The sequence below is a fragment of the Hylobates moloch genome, unplaced genomic scaffold, assembly GCF_009828535.3.
Source record: "Hylobates moloch isolate HMO894 unplaced genomic scaffold, HMol_V3 SCAFFOLD_6, whole genome shotgun sequence".
Lineage (NCBI taxonomy): Eukaryota > Metazoa > Chordata > Mammalia > Primates > Hylobatidae > Hylobates > Hylobates moloch.
Genome location: NW_026652281.1, coordinates 148,294,508 through 148,306,977, shown reverse-complemented (window position 1 = coordinate 148,306,977; position 12,470 = coordinate 148,294,508). Strand labels below are relative to the sequence as shown.

General features: G+C 36.7%; 1 protein-coding gene and 1 long non-coding RNA gene across 9 annotated transcripts in view; one reads left to right on the top strand and one right to left on the bottom strand.

Moving 5' to 3' along the window:
• Positions 1-12,470, bottom strand: part of RANBP17 (RAN binding protein 17) — a 447,403-nt gene that overhangs the window by 160,616 nt on the left and 274,317 nt on the right. The window lies entirely within an intron of this gene.
• On the top strand, positions 5,950-12,379 carry LOC131383688 (uncharacterized). 2 transcript variants are annotated; one of them, XR_009213900.1, is made up of 4 exons: positions 5,950-6,040; positions 9,659-9,771; positions 10,727-10,890; positions 12,186-12,379. It is a non-coding gene; the product is annotated as an uncharacterized LOC131383688 (long non-coding RNA). The 2 variants fall into 2 exon arrangements; XR_009213899.1 differs by having other exon boundaries at positions 5,989-6,090.

Sequence of the window (12,470 nt, the reverse complement as noted above, 5' to 3'; positions counted from 1 at the left end):
GATTTCCTCTTCTTTGAAGTTTCTCTCACTATTTTAATCTTAGAAAGGTGGAAAAATGTGTCTTTCTTCACAAGTAAGACACGTTCCATAGATTTAAGAGAATTATTTTCAAAAGAGCACAATAAAGAGATATTAAGGCCTGGCTTACAAAACACATTAATATAGATAGATGCAAACTAATTCAAAGCTTAAACCATGTCTGCAGAGTATACTCTATATTGCTCAAGTACAGTAAACAAAGAAAGTACCATAAATTAGCTTCTAGACACTGAAAGAAAGCAATCATAGCGTGTCTTTACCAGATGTGGAACAAAACTACGCATTTCTCACAAAATCTTTCACTTTTGTTTTGCCTCTGAACAAACTAATCTAGGGACTTAAAGGAGATTATGATGTAATTTAGAAGGAGGCTGATAGAGTAAGTGAAATATGGTAAGTGAAAAGAATAAACTTAACAGTTACGTGGTGAGAGAACCCAAGATAGGAAACAGTTCTCTTGTTTAGATATTTTTATTTGTGTGATATGGGATTTTGGGGAGAAAATATATACAACTATGTGGATTTCAGTGGACACATGAAAAATGAGCATAGCTCAGAGCTCAGTAAAAAATGGAACAGTAAAAAAGATCCATGGTATCTCCAAAAGAGGTTAGGGATGCTAACAGTGGATGTTGGTAGATATCAAATGAGGAAAGGGGCCTTTGTACAGTGGCCAGAGAAGTTGAGGTGATTTTATAGAATGGGTGAAGACAGGAGGTAAAGTTAGATAGCTTGTACGTGGTAGCTACAGAACCTATGGTTAGGTTTACTTTACCAGCAATCAGCCTCTTAGTTGGCTATTCTAGTTTTTACCCCATCACTTGTACTGAAGTTTCAGGGACAGGGATGACGACGATAATATGAACAGCTATCGTTTACTGAGTGCTCATTATGGGCAAGCACTATGCTAAGCACTTTATAGACTTTATCTCATTTAATCAACATGGTAAGTCTATGAAGCAGGTAGAAGTTAATATCACAATTTTACCACTGAACAAATCACATTAATATCACACCAATCACATTAACATCACGATTACCACAAAAGAAACTGAGACCCAGAGAAGTTATGTGTCTATTGAGTCACACAGTCTGTACGTGACAGGACTGGGACTTAAACCAAAGTCAGAAAAATGTCAAAGCCCATACTCTTAACCAATTACTTTATATATATGATCATGAAATGCTCTCTCTCTCTCTATACATATATATATCTATATCAATATAGCTATATAGACAGGTACATCAATACTAGACAGGATTAAACTATACACTATTTACAAGTATCTGATAGCATCAAATGTGGTTTCATGTTCATTTATACTATCAAAAATTCATACTTTAAATGGGTTTTTCCATATAATATTGAGGTTCTACTAATTAAAGTCATTTAATATCTGAGATTTAAAATTTTTACCTTTCTTTAGCTGCTTAGAAAAGATGATTATGGCCAGGTGCAGTGGCTCATGCCTGTAATCTCAGTACTTTGGGAGGCTGAAGTGGGTGGATCATGAAGTCAGGAGTTCAAGACTAGCCTGGCCAAAATGGTGAAACCCCATCTCTACTAAAAATACAAAAATTAGCTGGGCGTGGTGGCGGGTGCCTGTAATCCCAGCTACTCGGAAGGCTGAGGCAGGAGAATTGCTTGAACCCGGGAGGCGGAGGTTGCAGTGAGCCGAGATCGCGCCACTGCACTCTAGCCTGGGTGACAGAGCGAGACTCTGTCTCAAAAAAAAAAAAAAAAAACACACACACACACACACACACACACACACACACACACACACAAACAACCAAGAAAAGATTATTACATAATAATTCTACTTTTTCTTCCATGTTTTTCTTAGACTTCAGCACAAAATAACAGCAAATGTTTATAAAAATGTATATGCCACTCATTGTGCTAACCCGGGGCTTCTTAACTTCAATACTACTGACATTGAAGGTCACACAATTCTTTGTTGTGGGGCTGTCTTGTGCACTGCAAAATGCACCTGGACTCTATCACTAGATGACAGTGGCACCCTTTTCCCAAATTGTGACAACCAAAAATATCTTTAAATATCATCAAATGTCCTCTGGAAACTGCTGTCACACTAAGTAATTTACACATATTTACTAATTTAATGCTCACATATACCATAAGATAGTACTATTACTATTCTACTTTTATAAATGAGGAAACTGAGATAGTACGATTTGACATAACAGAGTAAGTGGTAGAGTTAGAATTTAAATTTAAGCAATTCAACTCTAGCAACTGTACGTTCACCTAGCACACTATACCTCTTCTCCAACAAAATAAAAAGTAGACTTCTTAGCCCTAAAGGATTATGAAGGATATATGTATGTATTTTCTGGTTTAACTTGCTACTATTACCTGGGTAGAAGTTAAGGGGGATATAAAGACTGGGCTCACATAGCTCCAAGTTCCCTGCTCTGTACTGCTTATCTTAAGATGGCATAATATAGAAGTTGTTCTATTTTGGGGGGTTAACAACTTCTTTGTGAATATGATCAAAGATATTTACCCTCTCCCAGAAAAATATACAACATATTACATACCGTTTTTTTGGTCTTAGAGGATATTATCTGCAGAACCTGAGTTTAATTTCTGTCCCAACAATTACCAACTGTATGACTTTGAAAAAGTTATTTAACCATGTTGACCCCTAAGGTCCCCTCTGTGAAATGAAGAAAAGTGCATTTACCCTATATGATTGTTGTGAAGCTTAAAATGATTACATGTGTGAAACACCTGGCAGAATACTGGCACTTAGCAGTTACACAATAAACTGCATTCCTCCTCTTGTAATTATATTTTCTCCTCTTGCCCTTTCTACAAAGAAAGCCTTATCCACTCTTCAATATGCTCTGAGATTTTTGGGCACACTGCTTATCATCCATGTCTTCCTTCAACTCTTATATGCACAGAAGATAAATTAGGTCTTTATCCTTATTTGTTAGCTTAGAGGATATTATTTGGTCACCTCACCCCAATGCCCAAGGCTTAAGATAAAAAAGAAGGAAAAGAAAGCATTCCTCCTTGGCTGTGTTTCCTTACCAATGTTAGAAGTAGAATTTTATGGGATTGTTGCAAGGAATAGAAAAAATTTATGTAAAATGTTTGAGATTGCCTATTATAGGTGATTAACAAATGTTTTTTCTTCTTCCTGGGGCCTATTACACACGATATGGGGTTTCCTCTAAGATGTTATCCTTTGAGTATCTAAAAACCCACATTATTAATTAAAGTAATACGTTTTCCCTTACTTTTGGGGGGATTAGTTTTTAAAGAAGAGTTAATCCACTACATGACTTCATAGAAACACTATTTTTTGGGAATGAAATATGGATCCCATTATGCGGCTTCCAGGAGACGAGACATGACATATACTTTGGGCCTATTTCAATTAACAATTTCATTACTGTCATGAGCAACTTTTGGTGTGAGCCTTCTCGAAGCTGTGTAATTGGTTCTTGCTTGTTATGCAATCTTTCTCTATTGCGCTGATAAAAATATTTCATTATTTTTGCTAGCATCAAAACATTCAGAAATCTCCAAAAGAGCTGTTGAGAAAAGTATGGAGGACCAAGGAGCAGAGGAACCTTGGAACAAAGTAAGGGCAAGTCTACTTCTATGGCTTTTAGAATATGCATTGTTTCTAAGAATTTATACCAAAGAAAAGTTTCTGCTTCTCTTCTGTATTTCATTAAAAAAAAAAAAGACAAATAAATCTTGCTTAGGAGAAAGTGTAATATAGATTTTATTTTAAAGCACAGGTGATCTAAGGTTTGGAAACAGAGAATGCTAAGATACTAGCTTACCCAGAATTCTGATTGAGTCTGGAGCATAATGTCAAGAAAAATGGCCCCTAAAGACCAACTGTTTGGGGCTTTTGATGAGAAAGAGAGCCTTAGGTTTCTTAAGAACCATTGCTAAGGTTACTTACTAAAGTAATTTAAGATAAGAAATCTGGCTTGACTTTTCTTTATATACAGAAGCCCTGGTATTTAATATCTAGCCTTCATAGTATATGCTAAAGCACTTTTTGATAAAACAATAGCTCTTTCAATTTAATATCATGCAAGCATCACACAAATAATTTAACACTGTATTTAGTCACAAAATAGCCAAGCAAAATATAAAATTCTCTCCCAACAGGCTGCTTCTCCATATATCTTTATGCCTGGAGCCAAAATCCATTACAAGCGAGAATACCCAAGAGAAATAGTAATATAAAAATCTTGTGTCCTTCCCATTCTCAGTTCCTCTGAACCAATGCAGAGCGCTCCATGGTCTATGACATCCAAAGAAGATCATGACAAAAGAAACTACAAATTATCCTGTCTCACAGTAAGTCATAATGTCATTTCAAGTGAAGCAAAACACAAAAAGGGATTTCACAGACAGTCAAACACTCAGTTTTAAAAGGTCCTCCAAATCTGATCTATGCTGTTGTGGCAGGCAGAGACCATAAAGGACAAAACACCTTTAACAAAACAAGACATAATGAACACTTATTGCCATTGGGGAAGGCAATGGGGGCACCATTCACAGCCATCAATAAGTGAAAGAGGCAAGATGGCTGAAGGGCAACCTGCAGTTTGTATTTTTTTCCCTCTAGGACTAGGCCACTGCCACCAGAATAATTCTTTTTTTTGAAATAAATAAATGATCAATCACATCTCTTACTTAGTTAAAAATATTAAATGGCACCCTATTTCTTTTTCTTTCTTTCTTTCTTTTTTTTTGAGATAGGGTCTTGCTCTGTCACCCAGGCTGTAGGACAGCGGCATGATTTTGGTTCACTGTAACCTCCACCTCCTGGGCTCAAGCGATCCTCTTACCTCACCTCAGCCTCCTGAGTAACTGGGAGTAGTGCACACCACCACTCCTAGCAAATTTTTTGTATTTTTGGTAGAGACAGGGTTTCACCATGTTGCCCAGGCTGGTCTAACACCTGCGCTCAAGTGATCCACCCGCTTTGGCCTCCCAAAGTGTTGAAATTACAGGCATGAGCCACCACGCCCAGATGGCAGCCTATTTCTTACAGGGTAAAACCTTCCTTCCTTAGCTTGCTGTGGAGCATCTTTCCTGTTCTGGCCCTTCCCAACTATAGTAATAACCCTTCCCCTAATTGCTACTGTATCTTCCCAGAATTTTACCCTCCCTAGTCCCTCAGGGACTAATCATGTCATGCTCTTTAATACTCCCATGGCTTTCTGTCTACTGTTCCCTCAGCTGGGAATAATCATCCTCTCCTTTTCAACCTGGCAAAATCATCTCCATCTTTAAGACCTGGTTCAAATATAATTTCTCTTAGGATGCTTCTCTTGACCTCTTTCATATGGAACTTCATCCATTTCCATTGTCATTCTGTGCTGTCAATTATTTGTTCATCCATCTGTCTCTTCCACTCATGTGTGAGTTCTAAGCATAGTGACTGGGATACAGCAGATATTCAGTAAATGATTACCGAAGAAATGAATAAACTACAACACTGAAAGACCTACTCCAGCAAGTGGAATGATCTTGGAAAGATCTCTAGGCCTTAAACTGCCATCTGTAAAATTAGGAAATGGTGAAAAAAATTTTTTTAAAGATGTGAAACCATTTCTTTAAATAAGGGCTTACCTGGAAGGCCAATATGAGAAAGTAAGTGATAAAGAAAGTAAGCACTTTAAAGTAAAGTGCTCTGTTTCATGGAAGGAGAAGATAACTCACCAAGCTCCTCCTCCTCCCCTCCCTGCCCCAACCACGGAGCAAACAGAAAAACTGCTAGACTATATATTATATGATCTCTTCCAGTTCTAGTATTCTATGATTCCATGGTGTTATTCAATAGTGTTTCCTAGCAACACATACAAGAATTATTAAGTGGAACATTCCTTTGTTCTGTCATCCTTTAGGAACAAAAACTTCCATTTGGAACTCTATTTTCCCACAGTGGATTATTTTGTGGAGGTATCAAATTTGGACTAGCCGTGCTACACAACAGTGAGTAATCATGGAGCTGTTTATCCCACTAGCTTACCAGATAAAAGCAGGTGATTTGTGACAATCATTAATTTTAGGTACAAAATACTGCAATGGATAAAATAGATTTTAAAAATAAAAAACAAACTGTTGATTAATCTTTTAAGAAACCAGGTCTTTATTACTTATGCCTAGAAAAATAATGTAAATGCCTATAATTTCAATTTTCATGTGCTTCTGCAGTTAAGAGCTCAAGGTCTGAAACACTGGTCTATAATTCATTAGCTATTATTGACAGTCATTTATTCTGAGGTTTCATTTCCTCATCCCTAAAACTGATATGATACTTCCTTTATGTAGTTGTTATAATGACCAAAGTAAATAAAGTATCCAGCATACTGGTACATGGTAGGCCTTTGAGACAGTCTATACTTCATTCCTTATTGAATGCTAACAAATACAAAGAGACAGGCTTCTTCTCCTAAGGAGAAAAAGTCATGTTTTGGACAGATAGCATTCACAACTAGCCATCTTACTACTGGCAATTTACTAAGATGAGAAGACCATGCTTGAATATATACCAAACTTGAATTATAACTGAAAAAGCAAATTTGCAATAATTAATATTTGTGATGGGTATAAAATCTTATCTATAAAGGATAGGGCAGAACATTTAGTTCAGACTGTATTGCCAACAGCAATAATAGCCTGGGTTCCAAGGCCTCACTATCTAACAAGAGCATTTATTTACTGAACATCCAGTTAGGGATCCAGAGCTGTATAGTTGTACTCTAACAATATTTTTTTCTTCAGTCACTGTTTAAATATTTGAAACTACATTTTGGCAGAAAATTCTATGAAAAAGAGACCAGTCTTACTTTTAAGAATCACCTATCATCTTGAGAGACAGGCTCCACAAACATTCTACTAAAAATATAGAGCACAGAAGACAAAAAAATGGAAGCTCTATTATCATTAAAAACCAAAAGTAAACGCATGGCCATAACAGGTAGAAATTTAACACCTCTATTTCCAATACAGCATATGAAAAAGATTTGAAACTAATGATAGGACCTTGTATATTTCAAGCAATCTGCATCTGCTGGTATTTCACCAATAAGTTTGAATTTCTTAGTCTTGATTTTACTTTGAAGGCATGCAAATGACGTATTTTTATATAATATACTAAATAGGTATGAAAGAAAACAAAGAGTTAACCAAAAAATGAAAGTATATAAAACCCAAGATGGATATGCCAGGTATTCTGTGCTACAGGTATTATTCAGCGTTAGATCATCAACCATAATGTTTAAAATGAACTCTTGAATAAGTATGCAATCTTAAAAAAATTGAGTGACTTAGTTGAATGTTGGCAGTAGCAAAAGTCAGAAAAGATACTCCTGTCAAATAAGCACTGTGATTTCAGCCTCCTCTTAATTAATTTAACCAATTCTCCAGTTTAGGCTTTTTGCTTGATCAAAGTATATATCTTTACTTTTTTTTTTTTTTTTTTTTGAGATAGAGTCTTGCTCCATCTCAGTCTACACTCCATCCCAGGCTGGAGTGTAGCGGCGCAATCTCAGCTTACTGCAAACTCCACCTCCTGGGTTCACGCCATTCTCCTCCCTCAGCCTCCCAAGAAGCTGGGACTACAGGTGCCCGCCACCATGCCTGGCTAATTTTTTGTATTTTTTTTTTATTTTTTTTTTAGTAGAGATGGGGTTTCACCATGTTAGCCAGGATGGTCTTGATCTCCTGACCTTGTGATCCGCCCACCTGGGCCTCCCAAAATGCTGGGATTACAGGTGTGAGGCTCTGCGCCCAGCCTATCTTTACATTTTTAACTTCCCATCCTTAATAAACCAACTTTAAATACTAACTCGATTGAACTTGTAAGTCTGAGTATACTTTGTTTTCACTGAGAAAGAGATCTTATCTTGGCCCGGATTTAGGAAATCATGTTATAGTGAAAGGTCCTCTCTGACACGTTTATTTTTAGTAAAGAGTAGGGAAAGGAAAAAAGAAACATTTTTAGGGATTCTGCAAATGTTTCTTAAATGAATGTTATGAGGAAGAATCAGGTAGAGATGAGTAAGTACAGCCTATCATGGGAACAGAATGGCCTCAGAGCTGTCCTGATATGATCAAACAGCCAAAGATAGTTTCTGCTTTTCATTAATTCATTCAATTTTCATAAAACTTGATTAGATTAAAGGGTGGGAATAAGACACAGGTAGTGTGGAATATTCTGGACTTGGAATAGCTTTTCATGTCTTCATGACACACGGATCTACCCTTCACAGTAACGTAAGGGTAGGATGAAGAGGTCCTTGGATACAAGGCAGATGTCTACCTCAAAATACTCAGGAATTTTTTTTAAGTTGGGTATAATTTATATACAATAAAATTCAATCTTCTCAAAAGCATAGAGGTTTATGAGTTTTGACAAATGCATATGGATGTGTAACTACCACCACAATAAAAGTTTCTATTACTGCAAAATGCTGCATTGTGCCTTGTTGTACAGACCTCTCAGCCTACTCCCATCCCTGTACTTGGGGATTCTTAAGTTTGGCAGGACCTGATCTCAAACAGAAAAAGACTGAGCATCAAAAGGACTTGGGGTGGGGTTTTATAAACTGGAGTATGACATGATATCTGCTCTTTATAGCCCAAACTCTGCTAACAGAAGAGGTGGCTAATCTAGTGTTGGGTATATGTACTCAGTTTTAGTTCCAGCTCCATCACTTAGCACAGTATAGCTTATTCTTTTATTCCTTTAATAAACATTGAACTGAATTTGATTAATGCGAGCTTGATAAATATTCCAATATGTGTCGCGTACTGTGCCAGATGCTGAAATGGACAAAATCAAACATGATCCCCATCTGCATGGAAGTTACAGTTCTAGTGAAAGAGACAGATATTAATTTAATAATCACACAAATGTTATTACAAACTGTGTGAGTTGCTATAATGGAAAAGTACAAGGTGCTGTGAAAGTATATAAAAAGATAGCATAACCTAGCCTGGGAGATCAGGGAGGGCTTCCATGAGGAGGTGAAATTTAAGCAGAGAGCTGAGGGGTAAGCAGGAAATAACGGTGAAAGGGGAAGGTTGGGAGAAACAGAAAAGAATGTTCCTGACTGAAGAAGTGATATATGTAAAGTCCTGGAGTTATAAGAGAGTTTGTGCTGCTGAGGGTCTTAAAGAAGACCAGTGGGCTGGCTAGAAGAGTGGGGTTCACATGAAGTTAAAGAGGAAAATTGAGGCTAGGCCAGTAAGGGCCACATACGTATGTAAAGTTGGGTTTTATCCTAAAAACAATAGAAAGTTATTTAAACAGGCAGGAAGGCAAAGTCAGGTTTATATTTTTGAAGACTACCCTGGCTACAATTGTACAATGCACAATAGTAGGCTGAAAGCAGGGGGAAGGTGAGAATAGAGTCAGGATTCAAGTTAGGAGTATAATGTAATATCCCGAGTAAAACAGATGGTCGCTTGGAGTTGGGCTATAGAGGAGACAGAAACAGATAGATTGGTGACATACTTATGAGGCAAAATATATATATTAGAACTTGGTAGAGAGTAAGGAAGAAATGAAATAAAAATGATTCCTAGGTTTCTGGCTTATACTAGAATGGTGCCATTCATCAAGACAAGCGACAATTAAAGAAGACCAGGTTTATTACAATAAATATCACGGAATGCCTACCATGGGCCAAGCACTGAGGATTCTGAAAGAAAGATGAGTATGTAGATAATAAGTCTCATATAATGGGATAAAAACCATAACAAGGTTAAGCACAGAAAGAAAAGATGCTCACGCCAACAGTGGGGTAGAGTAGGGAAGAGATGGATGGAGAAGACTTTCAGGATTTTGTAACTATATAAAATTATTTTAATAAGAAAAGAATCCTAATCTGCCAAATGAGGGAACTATCTCTACTTCAAAGGAATGCTACCCGAAAAGCGGGTGGGGATACAGTTGCTGCCTATTTTTTTAAACTTTGCATTTGAAATAATTTTATTTTTAAATTGTTATTTACAATTTTTTAAAATTTAACATTTATTATTTTTCTTTCTTTTTTTTTTTTTTAAAGAGACAGGGTCTCAGTGTGTTGCCCAGGCTGAAGTATAAGTGGCATGATCACAGCTCATCATAGCTTTGAACTCTTGGGCTCGAGTGATTCTCCTGCTTCAGTCTCTCACGTAGCTGGCACTACAGGTGCATGCCACCATTTCTCAGCCAATGTTTCCATTTTTTGCAAAGATGACATCTCATGATGCTGTCCGGGATAGTCTTGAATTCCTGGCCTGAAGTGATCCTCCCGAGTGCCTCAGCCTCCCGAAGTGTTGGGATTACTAGTGTGAACCATTGCACCTGGCCTGGCATAATTTTAGATATACAGAAAAGTTGCAAATATAGTACAAAGAATTCCTATACACCTGGCCTAGCATAATTTTAGATATACAGAAAAGTTGCAAACATAGTACAAAGAATTACTATATACCGTCCATTTAGTTTTCCCTAAGGTTAACATCCTATATAACCATGGCATATTTCTCAAAAATCAAAATATTTCCAGTTGGGGAAACAGGAAGAAGCATTCAGGTGGAGTTTTGTGTCCCTTTCACTGTTGCTTTCGTTCTCTAAGCCTGCACTATGAAGGATGCTTTCTCAGGACTCTTTTTTTTTTTTTGCAGTAGGGAAGGGTAGGAGAAACTGCCTGATGGGACTGTGATAAAAGAGCCTGAAAGAGGGTATAAAATCTCCATATATCTAAGGCCATCTAGGGCACACTCGACCTCTACCAATTTATTAACTATCCAGCACAGTTATTCTTACGGCATTTATGAGTCAACCTTAGGTAAGAAAGTGCTCATGTTCCTTTTTTCCTAGCAAGCATCTATCTCTACTTACATTTCTGGCTATTTGGTTGTCCTTCCACTTCAGTTCTCTGGCAGATTCAAGAAAAGTCATCAGCTTGCAGTTTTCCCAGCTTTATTGTTGTTTCAGGGGTGAAAGTGATGCTCTTTCCAGCCTTCTAGGCTCCAAATGGAAACTGCAAGTCCTATGTTGTTTTTAATCCTAGAATTTGGGTCTAAAAAGTTCTCAAGGGCAATCTAGTTCATTCTTTATTTTACAAGTGAGAATACTAAAGCTCTAAAAGAAATAACTGACTTTTGAATATTTAGTGATAGAGTCAGGGCAATTCTACTTATTTACAAAGTGACTCAGTGTGTGTGTGTGTGTATATATATATATATATCTCATATATCACATTGCTTATAGATATATAGATATATATTTACTTATTTACACAGTGACTCAGTATTTGGGGTGACATATAGGAAATCCCGGACATTAAAAAAGTAGAGATAAAATAAAATGAGACACAAGGACCAGTTATAATATAAAGTTGAATCAGAGTGGGAGGAATACAAGGATAAAAATTCATGAAAGTAGATTATAAATGTTAAATGCAATTGTACAGTTGAACCATAAATTGGTGGCAAATTTCCAGATGGCCAAAGTGAAAAGGGAAAGATTATTTTATAGTTTATCAATTAGGGGAATACACACACACACACACACACACACACACACACACACACACATCTCAAGTAAACAGAAGCACTTCCTAGTGCTAAATTAAGAAGTTTCTCTTATGTGGCTTCATACAGGGACCACTAAGAAATATAATGAGGCAATACTTTCAATGACAACCCTGTAGCAAAAGTAGTGTCCAAGTTTACAAATGCTGGAGTTAGACCCTGGATGGAAGTGTTCAGTCTTCAAATCTAAATCTGTTTACCCCACCATGCAGTCTACACTACAGCAATTCCCTAGGATAGATGTCTATTATGCAAACTGCTAATGAGCACTGGTGACTCAGTTACTATCAAAATAGGTATGTCTGGAGTTACAAGACTTTCAGATTGTAAGAGACCTCATTAGCTTGTCCCATCATCTCATTTTGGAAATGAAATAGAACACAATAAATACTTTCATGTGGAAAAATGTATAGTAAGTATAGGCAAGTTAAATTCCTATCCAGTTTAAAAAGAAGTCTTAAAACTCAGCCAATATAAGATATTCTCTCTTTAGGATGCTACTGATGTCAAAAATAGAACTTTATAAATATTTTAAAATAATTCTCAGGAATCAGAAGCAGAAGAAAAGGAAAACAAAAGCCAGCCACAAGTCTTCCTGCACTACTGACAATTTAGTGGAGTGAAAAAGGTCAAGATTTAGACAAAAACTGAGAGAAACCATGAAGAAAAAGAAAATGAAGAGTTACTCTAGGGATAAGATTTCCTACAACCACTCAAAGGATAAAAATTCACAGTTCCAAGTTTCAAGTCTGATGAATTTTTATTTAATTGTGTACATCAAGCGGAAAATTAATTTCTAAATCTCTAATTAGCCACCAAAGGCAGAGTGAGC